The sequence below is a fragment of the Eptesicus fuscus genome, chromosome 10 (genome assembly GCF_027574615.1).
Source record: "Eptesicus fuscus isolate TK198812 chromosome 10, DD_ASM_mEF_20220401, whole genome shotgun sequence".
Taxonomy (NCBI): Eukaryota; Metazoa; Chordata; class Mammalia; order Chiroptera; family Vespertilionidae; genus Eptesicus; species Eptesicus fuscus.
Genome location: NC_072482.1, coordinates 78694393 through 78718417, shown reverse-complemented (window position 1 = coordinate 78718417; position 24025 = coordinate 78694393). Strand labels below are relative to the sequence as shown.

General features: G+C 40.6%; 1 protein-coding gene and 1 pseudogene across 1 annotated transcript in view; one reads left to right on the top strand and one right to left on the bottom strand.

Moving 5' to 3' along the window:
- Positions 1 to 24025, bottom strand: part of ARHGAP18 (Rho GTPase activating protein 18) — a 123327-nt gene that overhangs the window by 89995 nt on the left and 9307 nt on the right. The gene's annotated exons all lie outside the window — the stretch shown is intronic.
- On the top strand, positions 17885 to 18936 carry LOC103283214 (single-stranded DNA-binding protein 2-like; annotated as a pseudogene).

Genomic DNA, 24025 nt, shown 5'->3' with positions numbered 1-24025 from the left:
TCAGGTGGCTAACCTCTCCACCTTCCAACATCTAATTAAGAGGCTGAGTGGCAATATGAAGTCCTCACACTAACAGCTACAGAACCCTAAACTTGTTTTCTACATCTACAATGAGAGTGGATGTTGGAGCAGCATTAGCATTCCACTACCCGGTGCTTTACTCTGGAGAGTCCATCTAAAAAGACTGGCATTTCTCTATGAAGCACAGCCATCTGCTGTTTGCCCTACTTGGTATAAATGGATGTATAACCAAGGAAGCAGCCTTGGTTGCAACCTTAAAAGATTATGAGAAACTATCTCAGAAGGAATAAGAAACAGAAGCTTAACTATTTTTCCCGCCACTTGTTCTTTGGACAATATTTAGTAATAAATGCCCCTCCCTATGTCCCTATGATACCTGCCCTGCCAATCAGCTAGCTCTCAGTTCTGACCAACACACTCCCAGCTCAACCAATAGCCCTTCACACCATCCTACTCCACCTCACCCTACTCAGTGCTTGCCCACTATTGGAGAAAGCAATTTTATACCATGTGAGGGCTGACCAATAGGTGGCCTAGGATCATTTTAAATGGCAGCTTTTTTTTTTCCCCTGCTGGGAATATAAAACAGATCCACCAAATAAAGAAAAAAAAAGAAAAAGAAACCTGGTTGTTGTCATTGGGGTCAGGCCCTCGATATAGTATAGCAAGTGCCAGATTCTGCTTCTTTCCTGGCTATACCCAGAAGAGGCTGTTGAACAGTGAGAAAAGCAGGTGAGAACAGGAAGAGCACAGAAGGCCAAGCCTCCTCACATCTGACACAGTTGGTCAGTGTTCTTGCCATAAATGGGAAAGTAATAAATCAGTGGCAAAAGCTGTCAATGTCTTCTTACCAATGGCAGTGGTAAGGATGGTTCCTTCTGCTTTCTGACTACCCATAAAGGTTAAATGACCCCCATGAGCTGCAAAGGGGCAACAAGTCAACCACCACTAGAACCTAATCACTGGGTAATTCATTAAATGTGGCTCAAGGTATTTAGTTGAATATTCAGAAGTCTATGCAACCACCAAACTATCCAAAATCAACCACTGATTATCTATAAAGGGGTGAACATGCCATGTACCCACACCCTTAGCATCTGCAAAGTTAAGAGATCATGCAAAAAGAACATTCCTTTTCCATCCTTTATGAAGATGGGATGAAAACACTCCACCCATCCATGAAGCTCAATATAAATACTACAACTTTGGAGACCTTTAATATTAGATTGTTGCAACAATATTCTTTAAAATGCCTAGACAGTAAGATACATGCAGCAGGCACTTCACTTAACATTCATCAGTGATTCCAGGTTCTGTTCTTCCAACACCAGCTGGATGTGAGTGACCTTGAACGGCCATTAAACATTCACCAGTGGTTCTAGGTTCTGATCTTGGTTCCAGCACCGGCTGGCTGTGGGTAACCTTGAGAAGCCAGCCACCTGACCTCCGTCTCCTCACATGTAAAAGAAAGAGTTAGTCCAAATGACACTAAGCCCCTTAAACACAAAAATCTATGATAACAAGGTAAAAGTATTATCCTTGAAAAGTTATCTAAGAATCAGTGATTTATCTGAAAACAGGTGAAGAATCATTTATCTGGAAACAGATAAAGAATTGCTTACACATTTTTAAAAATTTTTTAAGGAAAATAGAATATTCAGGGACACCAACACCATTGAATTTTTATATCGCCAAACCAACATAAGTAAATTACAAGACCAGATATAAAACTGTAAATTAAGAGATACTGTCAAGGTGCTAGTGCCAAAGGTCAAGTTTAAATAAAAAGTTACTTTTGTTGACTGATATACTCTTTACTGACCTTTTTTGTTGTGCATAAATATCATATTTGCTTATGATTATGTGAAGCTCATTTTAACTAGTTCAGTAATTCTTACTTGTACTAAGCATGATACACAACTTACAATTCTGCCTCTAAGAGAAATAAGGCACAGTTTCAAAGCATTTAGATTCTACCTCACGGTTAGATTGGATTTATGTGTGCTATTTGTCAAACTTTGGAGCTGTCCTAAAATTGAATGGTGATGCTTAGAGAATAATATTCAATGACAGACACAAAGAAGCAATGGTTGAACTAGTTCTCAGAATCTCGTCACCACTAAGAGGCATTGAAAAGGCTCACTGGCTCTTTCCTTGGATCTGCATCTCCAATCGTCTTGTCTTTTACCAATGACATTCACGAGTTGCTTCTTCCTATCATCACGTTTTCCTTGTCCTCACAAAAACCTTTAATCCCAATCTTCCCCACTTCCACCCACAACTAGAACTGAAGCTTCCCACAGAGAAACACAACTAACTGTTCAGAGCTATGAGTAATGTTAACATGTAAGGGAAAAAGGAAATGGGAGATGGCAAGAACTCAAAAGTAAAACATAAAACTTGTGTATTGAGTGCCATCCCCACTTTCTTTACCAGTTATGCTTTACATTTCCACAGTGTGGAATTAAACATGTTGTTGCAAGAAAACGGAAAGGCGATTCCGCGCGTGTACAAGAATACTAGCTGATCCTAGGGGAGAGGCAGCCTTCAAAGCCAGGGTTTTTTCAAACTACGCCTCCCTGAACCACAGGGATCCATGTGCGTAAGCCCTTTGGGGTCTCTGAGCAATGTTCACACAAAACACAAAATTGAATTCCACCTTACAACTCTGCACACATATTGGAGCCTAAATGAATCACTGATGAAAAAGTTGCAGTTCTACATTAATCTTTTCCTAAGTCCAAGGTGACACGTTTGTGCTCAAGACTGTCTATGTCAAGACTTCACTCAGACACATACAACGCTCAACAAGTGCCCGGCAACCACACAGGCGCCATGGATTAAGTTCAAGCAAGCAACAGATATTTATCTAGTATCTACTCTGCCCAGTCTTCCTCCTAGGCACTGGCCACACAGCAGTGAACAGAACAGACAAAAATCCCTGCCCTTGTGCAGACATAGCAACCAAATACATTGTAGTTTAAGAAACAAAAACAACTCTAAAGGGCATCTGGGGGACCTTGCATATAGATTGCGTATTACAGCAAAATTACCTTTGTTGTGCTAACAGTATGTAGTGCAGTGGTTTTCAAACTAGCCTGTACATTAGAATCACCTGAGGACCTTCAAAATGATACTGATGCCTCCACCCCCTCAGGGATTTGGATTTAGATTGAATTAGCCTGGAGTGTGGCCTGAGCTTTGAAATTTTAAGCCTTTTAAAATTAAAACTTTGAGTCCAGATGTAAGATTTATGTGTACTCATTATCCATTTTAAAACATTTCTAAGTGCGAAAATTTTTCATGATTAAAGTTGGGGAAACAAAATCAATCATCTTGTTCGCTTGATCGTCTAAGACAGGATATGAATACAAAATTCTGCAATTCACAAGCAGAAAACTACTTTCAGATGATGGGACATGTTTCACCAAGTAGCTTAATTTCGACTTACTAAAATAACTTCGCTCTAAACTTTTTGTTGCCATGCTTTTCATTTAAAAATACTTGTAAGAGGTTTAGTCCAAAATTAGCCCAGCTTTGAAAGAACAGCGGCTCACTGACATGATTCTGAATATGGACTGCCTCTGCAGAATGCTGCAGGACCATGATGCATTTGGGCTTTATCTATACTGACCCTAAAAACATGTTTTAAATTAGACTTTAAAATAAAAAATCAAAAATATTTTACTTGTCCTAATTTTCTTTTTCTCCTGAAGATGTAACAAAACCTTCCATTTAATATTATACCATCAGCCTAGTCTAGTGCCATCTGTCATCTGGACAGTTATTATTCATAAGGGAAACTGTACTTATTATTCATTATTTATACTCACCAACTTGATATGTGTGTGTTTTTTCCTGGCAAGAACATAAAAAAAAGAATAGCGAGAAATATAGCTGTAAAAGTAGATTGGAGCCCTGATTAGAAAGATATTCATACTTAAGGCTGTTCTCATTTGGAAAATATTTACTAAGAACCTACTATGTGCCAAATAATGTGGGTACAATTATAAACAAGCCAAACAGGATCCCCAAATTATAGTCATGCTGTGAATATAGACAAACACCCATGACACAATTAGAGCGTTGCTTTTTAAAATACACTAGACCAGGCTTGCATTAAAAGTGTACATCGCACTCACATAAATAAACGGGGATGCTTCCTAAAAATGAAATTCGATTATATAGTCCTCATGACTGAGTTGCTTTCCATTTCATTTTTATTACTTTCCTTTTTTGTATTATTTCATGTGGCTGCAAATGACTACAAACTTGGTGGTTTCCAATAACAGCCAATTTTTTTTCCTCCTAATTCTGGAGGCTATGGATTCAGAACCAGAACCACCGGAGCCCAGGTGTCAATGGAGCCATACTCCCTCCAGGGCCTGCAGGAGATTCACTCCTCGCCTCTTCCAGCATCTGTGGGCACCAGCTTTCTTCTACTGGTGGCCACGAGACTCAATCTCTGTCTCTTTCGCATGTCTTCTGTGTGTGTATGAAATCTCCCTCTGTCTTTCGCAAGGATGGCTGTGCTCCCATTTGGTGCCAACTATATAATCCAAGATAATCTCCCATTTCAAGATCCTTAACTTAATTACACCTCCAAAGACCTTTATTCCAAAGAAGGTTTAACATTCATAACATTCAGAGATTCCAAGGATTAGGACCTGAAGTCTTTGGGAATCGTCAGACCACCATACCTACATAGAAAGCCTTGAAGGGAAAAGGGACAACGGGGGAAGGCCAAGGTGACTAAACCAGAGCAGCTCCAGTTCTGCTGCAAACACATCTGACGATTGCACCTGCCTCTGTGCAGGTCCCAAGTGCAAGGTGATTTGCTCCTCTGAGATCTTGTGTTTGTGGTGAGAATTTAATTAAACGAGACTGGACAGCACCATACAAATGGCAAGTAATATTGCTTGTTTTTCTCTCCTCGGCCTCCTCAGTCATAACTTCAAATTTCCTTGCAAAAACTCCTTTAACTTTCACTTACCCACTTCTGGCTTGATTTTCCACTTTGGTAAGGGCAGGGAGAAAGAGCACCACAGAGTTCCACAAAACAGCCCAGCACGGGGCCAGTTCTCAGGGGGCTTTAATGAGCGGAGGTGAACCTGGCAAGGCCAAAGCCTGGTCTGGTAGAACTCTGCAGGTAGGACCTTTTCAACCTCTAGCACTGGGACAGTGACATGGCTTTTCCCCTGGGGACATTCTAGTTATAGTCACTTTTCCATAATTACAAAAGTCAAGCTTGGCTAGAGATGCTAAGAAATCTAAAGCCAAAATTATGTGGACAAGAAGAGTAGGGCAGGGAAACTTCAAGATTTACAACCAAAATGCTGAGGAGCCATTATTGTGCCTTTTGTACTTCAGCAGCCACAGCAGTGGAGGCGAGGCCAAATCTTTGCTTTCCTGACCGAACCATTGAGTAGTCACCTGGATGTGGAGAACTACTGCTGTTCTAGAATCCACGAAGCCAGTGATCCTTCGCTAAAATTCTTAATCAGGAATATTTCCTAATATTGTTAGTACATAATAAGGGTGTCCTCTGTAAATGAAAACACCCCAATGTAGAAAATTTAACATGAACCAGCATTTGCTTGTATATAGACTCCATCTACTTTTCTCCCACTCCAGATGTGCACTAATATATAAATTCAATCCCTAGACTCCCAAGCAAGAATAAAAATACCACATCATATAATGATGATGCCATTACAAATATACCTCCATTGCATTTGAGCTATTAACATTTTTTGCTTTTATAAAAAGAATAAACAAAACAATTCATTTCATTGTTACATTGCCTTAAAATACAGCATCCCTGGCTGGGTGGCTCAGTTGGTTGGAGCGTCATTCCATACACCAAAAGGTTGGGGGGTTAATTCCTGATCAGAGCACATACCTAGGTTATGGATTCAATCCCTGGTCAGGTTGCCTATGGGAGGCAACCAATTGATATTTCTCTCTCGCATCTCTCTCTCTCTCTCTCTCTCTCTCTCTCTCTCTCTCTCTCTCTCTCTCCTATCTTCTCTCTCTCTAAGAATCAATAAAAACATATCCTCAGATGAGGATTAAAAAAATACAACAACATGAAAGAAAATGCAAAATTAATAACAAACTAAAACTCACGGGATATTAGTTAAGAGTTGTCTGATGTAGGACAACCCTTCTGGAACAGTTTGGAGACCTAAAATTTCACCTGCCTGTTTTCCAAGAACATGGGGAGCAAGCTCATAGGTCAGGCAACCTACTATCTCCTCTTCCTCACCTATTGGTTGCTTTCACGTAGCAGATGTTCCAGGCAGCTACAGAATAACTCTATTGTTCCCTCTCCACGGTCTCACCATGCACTATCCTCCCGCTACCATGGAATATATAAGATTATATTCTCTTACAGAACTGATTTTAACTTATTAGATTTATGATGCAACAATTATGCCAACAGAACACACTGTCATTACAGAATCATAGGCTTTTTAAGGGAGGGTCACTGAAGAGCCAGTGTGTGAAAGCAGACATTGCCTCAATCCCAATCACACCTTTGGACCAAAGTCCTTCCCCGCCACCCCCTCCCCCCCACCTCCCCAGTTTTGGCTGAATCAAGGAAAGGACAGGATTGGTATCTGTAAGTGTGAAGGCATGGCAGTCACAGAAGAGATACCTCCAGTTTGAGAATTTAAAACAACCCATGCAAAAAATAAAAATAAAAAATAAAACAACCCATGCGATTTCTCTTTGCCCAGCCAGAATACTGATATGACCCCTGAAAGTCCTTTGCCTCATTTCCATGTGGCCTCAGGCTAGCTTCCCTTTCTGGCCCAGTTCCCAAAGCAAAAGAGGAGGTTTTAGAGCCAAGTAGCAGCACAGGAGGAATGAAACCAGAGCTGCCACCAACACAGGCTACAAATGAAATCTCCTCGTGGACACCCAGACACGAGTATCTGCGGGTAGTTATTAAAACATACATTTCTGACACTGGTGTTAGAGAATCAAGTTCTTTTGTTCTATTAGGTTTAAAAAAAAAAAAAAAGAAAAGAAAAAGTAGAGGTACGAAGAAAAATTTTTATGTCCCAAAACACTGTCATGTACTCAGCAATCATTTATTGACTATACACAGCATGCTTGGCATTATCTAGATGGTGGGATTCAGGGGTAAATAAAGAAAACATGTTCAATGCTTTTATGATTTATATTCTAAGATGGATACAATAATGTACACATATAACTGAGAAGAAACAAGGAACTATACAAAAAATATTTTTTTAAATCACACAAATAATGCATTTTTTTCAAAGAAAAACATAATGCATTTTTATCAAAGGACATAGCTTAATATTACTCTCTTCTATTAGCTGTTCTTTCTTCTATTTCTTTCTCTCTTCCCCTTTTGCTTCTCTTTTTCTTTTTTACTGCTATGATTTAAAGCAGTTGTTCTCAGACTTACTCCAGAAAAAAAACAAAGAAAGGCATTTAAAAAAATATTTTATTGATTGTTGTTGTTTTTTTTTGGGGGGGGGGCAGAGAGAGAGACATCAGTTTGTTGTTCTACTTATTTATGCATTTATTCCTTGATTCTTGTAAGTGCCCTGACTGGGGATTGAACCTGCAACCTCGGCGTATCGGGACGATGCTCTAATCATCTGAGCTACTCAGCCAGGGCCAAAGAAGGGCATTTTTAAAAAGGAAAACTATGTCTAATTACACGAGCTTCATTTAATTAAAAGAATATGTGATCACATCCATTCAAGTACAAACCACCAATACCAGGTCCTTTCACATTTAATTGAAATTTGAAATTATAGAACAAGAAGAATACTCAGTAACAAATAGGAGAGAAAAGCCCTGATGGGTCAAAAATGTAATGGAGAATAGAGGTTGGAGATGCTGACGATTTCTCATATTTCACACCTTTTACTAGGGCCAGACCAATTTACCTGTAACAATGCAATGACAAAGAACCAAGGCGTGTCTTTGTCCAGCAAAGAGTGTGTGAGATGAAGGGGGACACCATCAAGAATCTCACAATGATGTAGGGATAACTGGAAAGTCATCCAGCAGTGTTACCATGGGGGAGTTTTGATAAGAACATAATGCTGAGAAACACACTTGTGAGAAAATTACTTTTTTCAGAGAGGCCGAAAAAGAGAAGAAGCCAGAGGCCAAGAAACAGGAGGCAGTTGAAGTGCAGACCAGGGTGCAGCAGCTGAAAAATAAAGTGCAGGTCTGAGAAATTCGAGGGAGAAGAAAGTAGCAAAGCTCAGTAACAGGCTCCCTGAGCAGGCCTGAGCAGAGGGATGTCTGCGATGACTCAGATGTCACGAGTGCGACCCTGCGGGCCAGCGGCAGGACTGCCCGTGCAGGGAGGAAGTAAGAGAGGAAATGATGCATGAGACAGCTAGGAAACACTGTAAATAGTTACACTTCTGTGGTTTCTTCTGCAAAAATGCATGTGTCAAACATTCTGCATTCTACACCTTGGTTGAAATGTAACTGAGAGAATAACTAGATATTAACGACACATGCTTTGAGATAGCACGTCGAGGAATGTGTGTGAAGGAAAAAAATATGCTGAGGAAAAAGTCAATAGTGGCTAGCTCTGCAGGAGTATATGTGACCTTTAACTTTCTTCTTGGCGTTGTTAGTTTTTTGTTTTTTTGTTTTTCAAATGTTCTGTAATGAGAATGCTATTTTGTTGGTAGAATTTTTGAAATTCCCTAACTGCCTATGTTAGAACATTGTGTGTTTATAATTTTCATGGACACACACACACACACAAAACGTGTACACCTACTTTAAATATTCTGGAACTTTTAGCACTCGGAGGGGGAGAGGGGTACTCCAAAACACCACGACTATAACCATAGATGTTCATGTGGATCATCGTGGCCGGCCATCTAGTGACTTTCACATATAAGACATGTCACCGAAGTACACAGATTGGTCATACGTCAGCCAAAGTTCATCATGAAAGCCAAGAAGTTGCAGCCCACGAAATAAGTTCTTTAACCTAAAGCCTGACACTGTTCCAGGGCCAACATCATAAGGAGCTTTTCACCAAGACCCATAAAAACCAACTTAGGAATTATAGAGGCTATCAGCCCTGAAATGTCCTAGCGTTAAATAAGGTGCTTCATGGTCATAAGTGGAATGGGTACTTTCGAAGTAAACAGGGCCCAGCCTGTACACAAGCTCATGAAAACAGAGAATGGCATTCTTCCTCCCTCACGCTCAGGCTGTGGACAGTAGACATAGTAAAGTCACTAAGAGAACAGACTCCAGAACAGACTGCCGGGGTTTTGAACCCAGTTCTACCAGTTTCCTAGCGTGTCATCTTGAGCAAGGTTCTTTACCTCTGTGCCTGTTTCCTCAATTATAAAACAGAGATAATAATTATCCCTACCCTCATAGTATTGTGAAGTATAGAGGAATCAGTATTCACATATAGGATATTCTCTAAAGCACACAGGGCAGTACCAGGCAAATACAGGGCAAATAAAGGTTAGCTATTGTTATATATTTTTCATCATAAAAAAGCCCAGCCTTCTCAAAACTTATACTTAAAGCAACTGGAAACTGTTAATCAAATTGGTGATGATTTGATACAGTTTTGCCATATTCAAAAATACAAGTTGCTTTCTTCCCTTCCCACTTCCTCTTCGTCTGTCCATCTCTGAGCTACATACAAAGATTAATCTGATCGATACTAGAGTTCCTCAAAAATACCGGCATCTCAAGAGTGAGAGGCCCAGATGGGTTTTTCCCCAATGTATCATGCTCTTCCTTGCTCGAGCCCTCCCCTAGGAAACCAAAGAAACTTCTTTACTCAACAGTCAGTATGTTGGCAACAACTTTCAAAATCAAAAGCCAGCTGTCTCACTGTAAAAGAAAATTCTGTCCTAAAGTAAAATGAAATAAACATGTTTATTACAAAAGGCTGTATTATCTAGATCTCCCTCAGCGCAACACAGCCTCTCAGAGGCCAATTCAGAGAATTTCCTCCTAGTGAACTTGTCTTCCCCTGTTACCCTCCCCCCCCCCCCATAAACCAGAGGCTCCCTGAGCATGCCACTCATGATTATCAGGGAGCACTAGAAAGCCAACCCACTCCACCCCAAAATCTGACCAATGACAGTAGCTTCTAGCCTAACACTCCACCAATAAGATGCCAAACCAAAGGTTTCCTGGTAGGTAAGCTGACAGATGCCAGAGGCTTACCCAGAATTCCCTTGGCTCCTCACAGGTAGTTGACTTCTTCTAAGGTCATCCTCTTCCCTGGGCTACTAGGAAAGCCAACCAACCACTTGGATATTCTAGAGAAATGTAGGCTGAGAGCTTCCAAATCCTCATAACTGTAACCACGATTTATATACTCTGGCTTTCTCCAGATTCACATTTCTTTCAGAAATCAGGGGAGTCACCTTGTCAACTTTCATTGAATTATCTCCTAAAAACCATCTTACCTAATAATAGACAAACATGTAAATTGACCATACCTCCGCTATGCCCACAGCCAATCAGAGTGAGTATGCAAATTAAAAGGCCAAAGATGGCAGCCCCCCAGCTGCTCCAGGCGTGGAGTGGCCAGGCGGGGCAGGATGCCTGCTATGAGAGGGAGGGCGGGGGGCGAAGGGATCTACAGGAGCAGAGTGCCGCAGCAAAGACAAGGCTGTAGACTCTGGAGTCTGCAGCGAAGACAAAGATGGCAAACTCTGGCCTGAGTCTGCAGCAAAGACAAAGAAGGCAGACTCTGGCCGGCGCGAAGGCCTGGGTCCCAGGTGCCGGAGGAAAACCGGTGCTGGAAGCCAAGGGAGGGAAGGCCTATTGCACGAATCTCTTCGTGCAATGGGCCTCTAGTTCTTTATAAGCACAAGTTTCATCACTTTATGATGTCAAATGGCTGCAAATGCTGAGCAAGCACTATGCTTACTTGTTAAGGATCAGCCCAGCTTCTACATACCACACCCTCTTAGGAAATAAAATCATAAACTACCAGTTTCCAAACTTACAAGTAACTGCAAATGGTAAACTATGGAAACGCAAAGGGTCTGAGTGTCTACGGACAGAGCTTGTGGCTGAAACCTTGGGCCCATAGAGTTAAGAAAGTGCTCTCTGCCTGTCTGGGGCAGACAAGCCATAACTTCTTTCTTCTCCTCTGCACCACCCAGACCCATCAGGACACCCCAGCTCAGGCTCAAAGCCCTCTCCTCAATGCAGGTACTTTCCTACCCCAAAGCCAAATCCTGCCCAAACCACTTCAACAAGATGACACTTTCTCTGATCCTCTTAATTAAATGTAAGATGTCTTTCCTCTGCAAATACCCGTAAGAGGTTGTTGATTTCTTTAACCTCCATTATAGTGGTTGTAACTTCCTGTTCTGCATCAGATGTGACAGCTCATCATCCGTAGCAGAAATTAGAAAACCCTTATAGGAGTCACTCTCTGACTAGCACAGGGCAGAACACAAGTACCTGTTCAACAAACTTCACACAGGGACCAAGCAGTTCACACAGGTACCAAGCAGTTCACACAGGTACCAAGCAGTTCACACAGGTACCAAGCAGTTCACACAGGTACCAAGCAGTTTGTTGTTTTTTTAACGATGTCTCATCATGGACAGCTGTACAGGGTAATGAAAACAAACACAGCTCCTATCAGTGACAATGAGTCCATCTTTTGGAGCTTACGCAGGACTAAACGTAATTCTAATGCACAGCATCTAATAATTGTCTAATATATATATATATTTTAAAAACCCTCTATTTTCTACTTCCTTGAGAATCACAGTGTCCCAAGGCCCAGAAGCAGCTTCCAAGTCATTTTTTACCATCCAAAAATGTATGTGCTGTTACTCTTCTTTGTCTGGAATTTAACGAACACGCTGAACCAAGGGGGCTAACCTAACATTTCTAGGGGAATAAGTCGTTGTTACCACTAATGACCGTTCCCCAGACAGGCCTCAGGGGCCTCAGCAGCAGCTGGGGAGCAAACTTATCAATCTCTATCATAAAAGACAACAGCCTGGAGAAACCCAGCAGCTACCAGGCAATGACTCTCTCAGGTGAAGGCGGGAGCTTCTCCCAGGAAGGAGAAATGCACAGATAATGTTTTGACATTTGAAAATTTCTCCAGGGGACTTCAATGAGAGCTACAGGGACAATAATCCATTTACATATATACATACTTTTTTGCATTAAAAAAATTTTTGGCATATATTATTTTTGGCATAGTTTCAGAAATCATTCCAAGTGCGAAGGCAAAATACATACATAGAGACACCTTCCTATTCCTCTTTTTCATTGCTCAGAAAAATTATACATTTTTCCACTCCCAGTGAACTTGTCTTCTCCCCTCAGATCCATGGGGATCTGAGACAACAGCCTCCTTAGATAAACAATTCTTCCCATACCTTCCGCGCTCCTGGCATCCCAACCTTCAAATTTCCATTCTGAATTCTGAAACTACAAAGAAGTTTGACCATTTAAGTCAACTTGTCATTTAATTTTAAAAGGGGGATAGTTAATGTCTGTTTTTAAAATAATTACGTAAGTTCAAATTATGAATCTAATGCTAATAACAAGAAAATCTGGGATTGCTTTAACTAATGAGTCCATTCATAACATTTTGTTCATCACAAAATCAACACAAATTTCCTGCCCATGTAAATTCATATGTACATAGGTGAAATGATTTGTATGGAAATTATAAGTAGAAATAAAGTTATTCATAAACTGCTAATACTATCTTCATATTAGTATAGTGCTTAAACTGGTACATGCCATTAAAATAAATAAAACCACTGCTGAACTAAATATATGCTTATCAGATATATTCCTACAAATGCTATACTTAAAATGAAAAAGCCTTAAATATCTGATGTGTAGATTTTTACACTAGTCTCAAGTCATCTGTCATTACATAAACATGTATATTCTCCAAATGTAAAATGATTCATGTTCCAAACATAATAAAACACGATGACAATTCAGAAAGTAAAGAAACAACTGATTATTTACATTACTCACAGGTACAATTTTAGACACTATAAATAATGTTTATTTTCAAACAAATAATTAATATTGTCCTTCTTTGGCACGTAAGGTAATGCAAATAAAATAGTAAATCGTGTAAATATTTATTTTGAAAATATCCATGCATAGAAGAGGAAAATATTCATGCATATCAATAATGCAGCATTATATAGATTTGTAGCATTTAATATTCCTCTCAAAAAGAAGGAAAACGTTTTGTTCTGTGATTTCATGAGCTTAACCACATATGTCACAATTTAGGAGCTTCATGAGGGACCAGATAAATCCCTAATGAAATTCACTCTTTCAATCATTTCTTCAAGATGCTTGGAGTATTAAATTTCAAGTGAAAATTTGAAGACTAGCCCTCCCCGAGCATTAAAACTTACTGGCCAGAGGTTCCTCAAAACCAAATTCTATAATAGACATTTTTTATTTCAGTCCTACCAATTAAAAACAACACCTGTCTCCCTGGCCACCTACCAAGGAAGCTTATTTGAGGGGATGTGAACTACCACAATGGCAACAAACCAAAGGTCTCTAATGGATACCCCATCCATGTAACTACAGGAATTTTCTCCTACCCATAGTCTGTTTTCAGGTCTCCCCACGGTCAGCCAGAGGTTGCATGCATGCCTCCCTACACCCAAGAGCTCTGGTAATTGCTATGCCTCAGGTTCTCACTCCTTCCTGGTCAGCCCTCAGCGGCCTCCAGGCTCCTTGGAGGCCCCTGCAGGCCCCCTCCATTGCCACCTGTGTCTCAGGTACAACCTCCTCTTGCAGCCACCAGGGGCTGCCTCACTGCTGCCACTGCCGGCACCTCTGTAAGGTGACAGAAGCAACTGTCCCTCACTTCACAACTGCTCTCCTCTGCCCATGTTTCTGTTCTTCACCTTGATGCCCAGGGATCCCCCTCCCTCCTTCCCTAGACTGAGACCTCTAGGCCCACTCGCCCGAGACAAAATGCATGCTTCTTTCTCCCCAAGGAGGCAGGTTGCCCAGGGAGTCAAGCAGCCTGACAGGACCCCTTTCTCAAGACGATCCCATCATGTCTGGGTTCCCTGGCAGCACGGGGTTCATATATCCTTCCCCTTTCTTCCACTGGGACTGCAGACGTAGCAGTTTGGGAAGATCGCTCCATGCAAACCATTTTTCCAGGTATAGAGACAATGGACACAATGTCAAGAATCTATAAGGACATGTCAAGGGGCTTAAAAAGGCACAGAGTCTTGGGAGGCAACTAGGAGAGCTATCAGTTTTCACCCAAAGAACTCTACCTGGTACAGCAGTGCAGGGTGGCATTCCTCGGAGAGCAGGGGCGTTTGGAGTGGGCACAGAATGCTATTCTTGCTAAGATTAGCAACTTGTGGCAGCAAGACATGTCATGCAGGGACACCTTGGCCTGGGAATCAACTATTTATAAAACAGGTCTAGGTTTAGGACCAAGAATAAGGCAATTCCCCAACCTTTGGCTTCCTGTCAAGTTCCAAATTACTTTGCCGAAAAGTAGGCAAGCTCCAGAAAGAGCTGTGGTGTGTTGATCACTTGGTTGTCAGTTATAAACTAAGAAATCTATTTGCATTAAAAAAAAAAATCCATGGCTAAGCTCTGCAGCCACCCAGCCAGCCCTCACTCGCCACCTTCTTCAATATTTTCTGTAATTTAATGAAAAGCGCTTTTGAAACAGCAAATAAGCCATTTCATTTGGATACTTTTGGGTGTGTGGTAGGCTAAGACTTTAATACTGTTGTGGGCCCTGAAGTATTTGAATGACTTTATTAAGTGGACAGAGTTGTTTGTTAGCTCGTGTGTGACATCTCCACACTTGCACAGCGGAAGAGAATTGCTTATTTGGATTCCAGTGGGAAGTTCTCAAGCAGCAGAGAAGAGGGTACTGGGACCGGCTAGTCAGGGAAGACCTGCAGGCAATGTAGCTTCACAGCTGTTTCACTGTCCTGTTTCAAGGGTTAAATCTGACTATTCAGCTTTTGTAGAAAAATACAACCATCAAATGGCAATGATGGTGGTGGTAGTGGCGGCAGCAGTATGTTTTAAAGGCATATCTTGTCACTGTGTCAAACTGGAGATTTTTAATGCATTTGAAGGGTTTCCAGTTTGTAAATGCCAACGGGTAGAGAGAGAAGAGAGGCCCCAGACCAGGGCTCTCTCCTCCATCCAGTGTACAGGTACCTTTACTTCTCCATCAGCTCCTGCGGCCCCACCACAGCCCAGACTGCTGCTTTGACAGAACCAGGTCACAGCCTTAGCTGGTTTGATTCAGTGGATAGAGCATCGGCCTATGGACTGAAAGGTCCTGGGTTTGATTCCTGCCAAAGGCACATGCTCTGGGTACAGGCTCGATCCCCATTAGGGGTGAGGCAGGAGGCAGCTGACCAATGATTCTCATCATTGATGTCTCTCTCTCTCTCTCTCTCTCTCTCTCTCTCTCTCTCTTTCTCTCTCTCTCTCCTTCCCTCTCTGAAATCAATAAAAATGTGTTAAAAACAAAAAAACAGGTCACGGCCTTCCACAGCAGACCCTTCCCATGACCAAGGCCCCACTACCATTCACACCCATGCTTTGAATGCAGAGAAACTGAGAGATAACAGCAGCATCTAGGCCTCTCAGTAGAATGCAAAGGCCCCGGGTTCAATCCGCAATTGGTCCACACACAAGCTGTGTGACCTGAGGCCATCTGTTCCATGTACGTGAGCTTTCCCTTCTTTAAGACAAGGATAATAATTCTTACCTATGAGGATCAAACAAATTCTATTTTAAACATTGGAACATAGACAGTACTCAATAAATATTTGTTTTTCTTTTCCTCTATGATCTAATTTGCCCCAGTTACACGAATAGCTGACCACAAAATGCCAGGAGATTCCTCAGGGCCACACCAAATTATTTACTAAAAGGCAGAATTTAGTAAAACTATTTATTACCTTGTGGCAATAAAAGGTATCTTGGGGCCTGAAAGTAGTGAAGGTGATCTCCCAAAATGCCAACTTTACCACCAGTACATTGCTCAGAATCCTGGTGGGATAACCTTCTCGCAATACCAAAGAGAGCGGAGTTTTTATTATTATAGAAATGAACACAAACCACCAGACAAGTGAGCACTCCGCTGTAGTTTATCTTGCTCTGTATCTACTTCTAGAAACCACATTCAGTTTACAAAAGTTGGAAACAAATAATTTCTGTGAATGACATAGTGGGGAAGACAGACAGCAGACTGCCCAGGTTCAAATCCCAGCCATGCCCCTTTCTAGCTGTAGGACCTGAAGCAAGTCACTTTAGCCTCCGTGCCTCCATTTCTTCAGGTGTAAACTGGGGATATGACCTACCTGCTTGGGTTGTTATGAGGATTAAATGAGTTAACATAGCCTCTAACTTGCCTAAAAACCTATGTTCTGAAAATTTTTTTAAAAAATTAAAAACACTGAGGTTGTCCTATTCTTTTAAATGCAAAAAGTAACATACCACATGTCAGCCCAAGACCCTCAACCGGTTTTCTAAAACAACGCACAGCAAACCTCCAACACATAATCAACAAATGATCGTGTTGAATGCAAAATGCTGAAAATGCTGCTTACTGAAGATCAAGAACTAGTATGATGACATGTTGTTTCTGGGCAGTGACAGGGCAGATGTCCTCTGGGCCAACACGGTGTATGTTTTCACAATGTCCACAGCATACTGAAAAAATAACTCGAGATATTTCCCCCACATCTGTGTTTAAAAATTCATACTGGGTTTGCAGGCATACATATAAATGTTCCCTCCAAAAAAACATAAGCTGAAAATTGTCATATTAAAAGACGTATGTGCTGTGAGGCTTGGGTATTAAAAAGTAAACAACATTCTTACTGTGGAAACATGTTCACTAAAGGGAGACCCTGCAGGGCATGCCTGTATGGGTGAAATGGATGGTGGCCAACAGAAGAAGGGCAATTTAACATTAACAACTACTAAAAATATGTTCCCGATTCCAAATTATACAATGTTTCTGCATATAAAGAGAAAGCAATATTTTTGGATTTCACAAATTGTGTTCCCTGGAACAGCAGTAATAAGTGTTCTTTAAAAAAAAAAAAAAGGCTCCTAGGAATATGCTTCTTGCTACAAAATTTTTTAGGAATTCATAATACATGCTAAGATATTACATGCTATAAGAAGTCCTGCAGGAAACTTTGTTTACACCAAAACATTAGACCACAAAGCCCTTTTCTAATAGAACACCTAGTAACAGTGTTCCACACACTGTTTGGGAAACAAATATCTAACAATTTAGCTTATTGTTTGGAGAGATTTTGCTTTAAGCAGATTAACAAACTCTTAGGCTCACTGAAATCTATAGAAAGCTATTAGAATGGGCCTTTCGTTTTATGGATACCTAGCCTGGACTGTGATTTCAAGCTTCAGGCTTCAAACTGCGCTCAAAAGGGAATACAGTTGACCCTTGAACAATGGGCGGGGCAAGGGGAGTGGGGGCACCACCCCCCATCCCCCCCACTTGTAACTCCACTTATAATTTTTGACTCCCCAAAAACTTAACTACTAATAGCCTATTGTTGACCTGAACCCTTACCAATAACATAAACAGCTGGTTCACATGTATTCTGTATGTTTCATGTATTATATACTGTATTCTTACAATAAAGGAAGCTAGAAAAAGAAAACCATAAGGTTTGTCTATGGGTTTTTTTCAAATTGTCACAAATCTCCAACAAATTTTCCAATATATTTATTGAAGAAAATCCACATATAAGTGGGCCTGCGCAGTTCAATCCCGTGTTGCTCAAGAGTCCACTTGGGAGCTGCTCTCGGCACAAGCATGTACGGCAACGGCAAGAGGAACAGTAGTGCCGTCCTGTCCAGCACCAAGCCTGGGAGAAGTTAGCACTCTACGTTTATGAATATCTGGTCCATGTGGGAGCTCAGAAATAGGCCCAAACATTTTTATCAGAGATAAGATGGGGGAACAACACCACATGAGGGGAGCCACCAGGATTCTTACATTCTTGGTGTATATTGTGGGATCTCTACTGTGCAGCTCCAGAAAGACAGGAAACATGTGAACATTCAAGGGAAGCAAAAGCCTTTCATGATGATAGTGCTGCAGCAGCTCCCCAGTCCAGTGCCAGGAACCATTCCCCCAGGAAATGGCATGCCAGTAGGTCCTGTACCACCAGGGTCCTTTCAGCCTTTTATGTCACCTCGGTACCCTGGAGGTCCAAGGCCCACAGTGAGGATACCTACCTAACCAGGCACTTGGAGGGGTCCCAGGAAGTCAGCCATCACTTCCCAATATGGTAGGCCAATGCATAGAATGGCACCTCCAAGAGGAATGGTGCCCTTAGACCACAGAACTATGGAGATGCAATGAGACACCCACTGAATGTTTTAGGTGGCCCTGAAATGCCTAGAATGAACATGGGTCCAGGTGGTGACAGACCTTGGCCAAACCCAACAAATGCCGATTCAATACCATACTCCTCAGCATCTCCTGGGAATTATGTAGGTCCTCCGGGACATGGAGGGCCATTATCCTAGTCCAGCAGATTCAACCAACTCTGGAGACAACTTGTATACATTAATGAATACAGTACCTGCTAGACCTAACAGGCTTAATTTTCCAATGGGCCCTGGTTCAGATGGACCCATGAGTGGATTAGGAGGAATGGAGTCGCATCACATGAATGGCTCTTTAGGCTCAGGAGGTATGGACAGTATTTCCAAGTTCTCTCCTACTTGGAATAGCATGACAATGAGTGTGTGATCCATCACCAAGTCTCATCATGAAAACCACAGTGAGTCAGCCCTTCACAGAACTACTAGGGAAGAAAATTATTCATCACACTGTACAGTTAAACAAAGGAATCTTAGTCACACCAAATAAACCTTTTTATTTCCTGGTCTCTCCCCTATTTTGTGAAGAAAGTGGGTTCTAATGTGATTCAAACAACTGTACAGAGCAGCATGTAAGAATTACCCTAAAATGAACTGCAAGTAATTACCTGTGTATGTATATGTGTGGGAAAGAGAATGTATTATATATGTGTATATTATATGGTCATATACACATGCATACATTGACCCATAAAACACTGTAAAATATTATCATGTGACATCTTAAGTAGAAATAAGTAGGGACTTTCATTCTATCATTTTTTCACATTTACATTTTAAATTTTAAAAATTGTTCCTGCCCCTCCCTGAACTATGTTATGCTGTGTATATCACTGCTTTATGTATGTTATTTTTTAAGGTGATTCAGATATTATGGTTTGGTAAATGTCTGCAATCATAGATAAGAATAAAATAGTTTATTTGAGAGCTTTCATTAAATTGCATCTGATGCAAGTTATCCTGGTGGGGGGAGTGGGAAGAGTCAACTTTCGTTTCTTTCCTTTGCTTGAAAAATGGAGATGATATGATTATCAATCTGTAGTATAAAAATGAAAAAAATTTAGTGAAAATGTAGCTCTCTAAATGACCCTAAAATCTGAGGAATTAAGTTATCTGACAAAACATTACCATCATTCTTATAGATAAACTAGAGGCCCAGTGCATGAAAATTCATGTACTCTGGGTAGTTCCTCAGCCCAGCCAGGACCCCTTGGGGGATGTTCACCTGCCGGCTTAGGCCCGCTCCCCAGGGTATTGGGCCTAAGCTAGCAGTCAGACATCCCTGTGGCAGCCCGGGAGCCCTCGGGGTATGTCCACCTAAGTCGCAGTCAGACAGCCTTATCACTGCCGAGGAGGTGGGAGAGGCTCCCACTACCACTGCTGCGCTCGCAGCCATCAGCCGGATTTGTGGCTGAGCAGAGCTCCCTCTGTGGGAGCGCACTGACCACCAGCTCCTGCGTTGAGCGTCTGCCTCCTGGTAGTCAGTGCGCATCATAGCGACCGGTCATTCGTGGTCTCTGCTGTTAGGGTCAATTTGCATATTACCCTTTTATTATATAGGATTATATAGGATAATTTAAATTGAGGCAGTAGGTTCTCACAAAAACAATGGCAATCCTAAACTGGAAATACAATGTATTTTTAAAGAAATGTAAACATATTCTAATCTTAAGGTACAATTTTTTAAAAATTCCCTTCTTTAAGGGAAAAACATTCTGGAATTCAGAGGTTATCCTAGTCATTTATCTCCCTCCTTGCTGTGTCGGAAGTGTGGCGAGAGGCAAATACAGCTTAGTAATAGTTACAATAAAGCACAGGTTTGTAAGCAAGGAAGAAAGGAAATCCTGCAGTGATGCTACTGAAGTGTAAAGGCCCAATGATAACAGTTACCAGACAACTGCTAAATGTAACTCATGTACTGGGAGTAGAAAAACCAAGTAATTCCAATACTAATAATTAATTTTCATATAGCCTCTGGGATGTCTTCCATATGTACTATAACATCTCAAAAATATCATGTACTCCAAAGTACCACATCTGTGTCCAATAGTTCCTTAGCATAAATATCACTGGATAGATGTAAACAAATAAGGGCCTTTGGCAACTTTGCTGCTATCAAATAAAAGGAACATGTTCTTTGCAAGGAGTATTTCATTTCCCAGGACTCTATTCTTTCCAAATTCAAATTTATATCTTTTTTTGAAAAATATTTTTAAGAATCAAGCATAAGCTTTTGGTGGAAAGAAAAAAAAAAAAAGACCTATACTAAATTACAAATAATAAAAACCCAACCCTTCCAAAATATCAACTCACAAATATAGGATATGCAATCTATCTACTGCTAAGAATAAAGAAAAATTAGGATAAAGAGCCCTAACCGGTTTGGCTCAGTGGATAGAGCATCAGCCTGCAGACTGAAGGGTCCCAGGTTCGATTCCGGCCAAGGGCACATGCCTGGGTTGTGGGCTCAATCCCCAGTGGGGGGTGTGCAGGAGGCAGACGATCAATGATTCTCTCTCATCATTGATGTTTCTATCTCTCCTTCTCCCTTCCTCTCTGAAATCAATAAATATATTTTTAAAAATAGGATAAAGAAAAATGCTCTTATTTGGAAACAGCCTAAATGCCCATCAGCAGATGAATGGATTAGAAAACTATGGTACATCTACACAATGGAATACTACGCTGCTATAAAAAAAAAGGAATTCTTACTATTTGCAGCAGCATGGATGGAACTGGAGAGCATTATGCTAAGTGAAATAAGCCAGTCAGTGAAAGAAAAATACCACATGATCTCACTCATTTATGGAAAATAAAGAACATTATAACCTGATGAACAAAAAGATAGATACAGAGGCAGTAAAGCATTGAACAGACTCAAATTACAGTGGGAAGGCTGGGGAGTGTTGGGGACGGGGAGGAAAGAGATCAACTGAAGTACTTGTATGCATGCATATAAGCACAACCAATGGACACAAGACACTGGGGGGGTGGGATGAGGGCATGTGACAGGGGGTAGGGGAGGCTGGGGGAAGGTCAATGGGGGGGAAGGAGATATATGTACTACTACTTGTAATACTTTAAACAATAAAATAAATTTTTAAAAAAAAAGAAAGAAAAATGCTCTTCTAGTGGAGAATTTTGAAATCAAGCTCCAAGGAACAGAAGTTTCTGAATTATAAAAGAAGCTAGTAAGCTAGGAAAGGCCGATAAGGACAGATGCTTGTTGCCTACTGATGATGGCTTCCCTATGTGCAAGCCATTCCCTCACTCAGAGGTGAGGTCTATTATTCCATGATCTTGAATCTGAGCTGGCCAATAATTAATTTGCCAATACATTATGGCCAAGTGGCACTGAGTAACTTGTGAAGCTAGGCCCTGAAAAGCCTGGCAGATTCCACCCAGGCGTTGTAGAATGCTCACTGTGGGGTAAGCCAGCAAGAGTGTAGGAAGTCTGACGACCCTGATACCACCATGTTATGAGGAAGCCCAAGTTGATCATGAGGAGAAGCTGTGCAATCAGAAAGAGATGACCCAAAACAAACCTGGACATAAAGAAGCTTTGGTGACCCCACCTCAGGCCTCCTTGCTTGATGGACCCCAAGAAAGAACTTGATTATAATACTTCAGAATCAAGAAAGAAAATTATTTTAAACCACTAAGTTTTGTAGTGGTATGTTACACAACAGATAGCAAACAACTACCTTGACTTTCAAGATATGGGTCACAAGGTCATGGTGCCTGGACCAGATCTCACTTGCAGACAGAATTTGGCAGGGCGGGGGTGGGGTAGGGGGTGGAGGCTTATTCAGTATTCTAAAAGTTCAAGCTAACATTTTCTACCAAAACCCAAACTTTTATGAGGTCTGTATTTTTCAGTCATCAACTTCACTCATTTAATACATAATCTACCAGCCCTCTGTTCTTAAATACATAAACCTTTCACTAAGAAACCAGAGCAGTTCATAGCAGCACAATTCACCATAGCTAAGATTTGGAAACAGCCTAAGTGACCATCAGTAGATGAGTGGATTAAAAAACTGTGGTACATCTACACAATAGAATACTACGCTGCGGTAAAAAAGGAGTTCTTACCATTTGCAACAGCATGGATGGAATTGGACAGCATTATGCTAAGTGAAATAAGCCAGTCAGAGAAAGATAAATATCACATGATCTCATCATTTATGGAATATAATGAACAACATAAACTGATGAACACAAACAGATCCAGAGACAGAAAAACATCAATCAGACCGTCAAACCTCAGAGGGAAGGAGATCAACCAAAGGACTTCTATGCATGCCTGTAGTCCTAACCAATGGACACAGACAATAGGGGGGTGAGGGCATGAATGGGGGGATGGAGGGTAATGCCGGGATAAGGACACATATGTAATAACTTAATCAATAAAGAAATTTAAAAATAAAAAATAAATAAAAAGAAACCGGAGCAAATGATTAATACACTATACAATTAAATAAAATACCAGTGTCATGACACTGTCTGATTATGCTATAATACAGAATGATGGGAAAATGCTACAAATCAAAAGAATTTTCATCTGGAAATACTAAAGCATATATATATATATACATATATATATATATTTTAAATAATAAGTAAAAAAATTAATAATCAATTATTTAGTTTAAAATATATATATAAATTTACTTCTACCTTGATCCAAATAACTTCTATCAGATGATAGATCATAGCTTTGACTGTATTATTTGAACCAGAGAGAAATAAACAGACACACACTCAGTAACTCTAGTAAAAACATTAATTATAGAATAAGTTGGTCGAGTTACATGTTTCTAGACCACCTATAAATAGCCAAAGTTCCTTTCAACTTTCAGTTGCCAATATCTTTCCTTACCCAAACCAAATCTCAATTACTCAACCACAAATTATTTTAATGTTTTATACCTCAAAAGAGAGAACCATGCCACAGCTTCCTAAATATGATACTGAAAAAGTTGTTTTAGAATCCATTTGAATTATATGGGAAGCTCTTCAGAGCAGGAATTCTTACATTTATCTATTCTAGGCTTATCGTTTACACCCAGCAAAGCTCTTCACAGCTGTTTAGTCAAAGTAGATACTTTTAAAAGTTAAGAAATTCCGTATTGACATATCCTAAATGTCTATCTAACCTACCCAAATCTCTTTCTAGGTAGGATTTTAATTTTATGCTGCTCATCAACAATATATGATCCCTACTATTTGCCTCAAAATATGGATGGTATCTGACAGACATTAGCATGGAGAGATACACCAGATCCCTAAAGCCAAACCACCCAAACTTCAACATTCTTTTTAATGTGAATCCCAATATTTTTCTACACACTTCCAGTTTCATAGCAGCAAGATGTTAAGCCATTTATTTCTCAGTTTATTACATTAATTACATCATATTTTTAATCTGATTCAACTAGGATAGCAAGACCATATATCAATTTCCACCTCCTTAAATTTTCCAAAATAAATGACGCATCTAGACATGCCTAATCCCTAAGGGAGACAGGCATATTTAGGAGATGTGGGAGACGTGTTTATTGGG